Here is a 2,000-nt window from a genome sequence, read left to right on the forward strand (position 1 = left end):
AAGGAGACGAATCGTGCGGCTTAAGAGTACTAACAATTACTTCCTTACTTTTCTACTGGCCTTGAAAGCCAAAGAGTGGGTAACCGCTAAGCGAACCTTTCGGTAACCGCAAATCGACCCCATACCATCGAAGCTCTAGAATCTTGAAGAAGATGTGCGTTACTTCCGTCACTTGAATTCGATAGTACAACCCGTAAGGAGAAGACAAAAAGTGATTTGAGTACTAAAGTCTAAAAATTACTTGCTTACTTTTCTACTGGCCTTGAAAGCCAAAGAGTGGGTAACCGCCTGGGTAACCGCTAAGCGAACCTTTCGGTAACCGCAAATCGACCCCATACCATCGAAGCTCTAGAATCTTGAAGAAGATGTGCGTTACCTCCGTCACTTGAATTCGATAGTACAACCCGTAAGGAGAAGACAAAAAGTGATTTGAGTACTAACAATTACTTCCTTACTTTTCTACTGGCCTTGAAAGCCAAAGAGTGGGTAACCGCCTGGGTAACCGCTAAGCGAACCTTTCGGTAACCGCAAATCGACCCCATACCATCGAAGCTCTAGGATCTTGAAGAAGATGTGCGTTACTTCCGTCACTTGAATTCGATAGTACAACCCGTAAGGAGAAGACAAAAAGTGATTTGAGTACTAACAATTACTTCCTTACTTTTCTACTGGCCTTGAAAGCCAAAGAGTGGGTAACCGCCTGGGTAACCGCTAAGCGAACCTTTCGGTAACCGCAAATCGACCCCATACCATCGAAGCTCTAGAATCTTGAAGAAGATGTGCGTTACTTCCGTCACTTGAATTCGATAGTACAACCCGTAAGGAGAAGACAAAAAGGGATTAGAGTACTAAAAATTACTTGCTTACTTTTCTACTGGCCTGAAAGCCAAAGAGTGGGTAACCGCCTGGGTAACCGCTAAGCGAACCTTTCGGTAACCGCAAATCGACCCCATACCATCGAAGCTCTAGGATCTTGAAGAAGATGTGCGTTACTTCCGTCACTTGAATTCGATAGTACAACCCGTAAGGAGAAGACAAAAAGTGATTTGAGTACTAAAAATTACTCCGCTAAGCCAAAGAGTGGGTAACCGCCTGGGTAACCGCTAAGCGAACCTTTCGGTAACCGCAAATCGACCCCATACCATGAAGCTCTAGAATCTTAAGAAGATGTGCGTTTCGTTCGTCACTGGAATTGGATAGTGCACGCCGTAGGCAGAAGACAAAAAGTGATTTGAGTACTAACAATTACTTCCTTACTTTTCTCCTGACCTTGAAAGCCAAAGAGTGGGTAACCGCCTGGGTAACCGCTAAGCGAACCTTTCGGTAACCGCAAATCGACCCCATACCATCGAAGCTCTAGGATCTTGAAGAAGATGTGCGTTACTTCCGTCACTTGAATTCGATAGTACAACCCGTAAGGAGAAGACAAAAAGTGATTTGAGTACTAACAATTACTTGCTTACTTTTCTACTGGCCTTGAAACCCAAAGAGTGGGTAACCGCCTGGGTAACCGCTAAGCGAACCTTTCGGTAACCGCAAATCGACCCCATACCATCGAAGCTCTAGAATCTTGAAGAAGATGTGCGTTACTTCCGTCACTTGAATTCGATAGTACAACCCGTAAGGAGAAGACAAAAAGTGATTTGAGTACTAAAGTCTAAAAATTACTTGCTGACTTTTCTACTGGCCTTGAAAGCCAAAGAGTGGGTAACCGCCTGGGTAACCGCTAAGCGAACCTTTCGGTAACCGCAAATCGACCCCATACCATCGAAGCTCTAGAATCTTGAAGAAGATGTGCGTTACTTCCGTCACTTGAATTCGATAGTACAACCCGTAAGGAGAAGACAAAAAGGGATTTGAGTACTAAAAATTACTTGCTTACTTTTCTACTGGCCTTGAAAGCCAAAGAGTGGGTAACCGCCTGGGTAACCGCTAAGCGAACCTTTCGGTAACCGCAAATCGACCCCATACCATCGAAGCTCTAGGATCTGAAGAAGATG

General features: G+C 44.6%; 1 protein-coding gene across 2 annotated transcripts in view; it reads right to left on the bottom strand.

Moving 5' to 3' along the window:
- LOC118426514 (coiled-coil domain-containing protein 157-like) overlaps window positions 1-2,000 on the bottom strand; it is a 1,184,186-nt gene that overhangs the window by 685,616 nt on the left and 496,570 nt on the right. The gene's annotated exons all lie outside the window — the stretch shown is intronic.

Source organism: Branchiostoma floridae, chromosome 11, assembly GCF_000003815.2.
Source record: "Branchiostoma floridae strain S238N-H82 chromosome 11, Bfl_VNyyK, whole genome shotgun sequence".
Lineage (NCBI taxonomy): Eukaryota > Metazoa > Chordata > Leptocardii > Amphioxiformes > Branchiostomatidae > Branchiostoma > Branchiostoma floridae.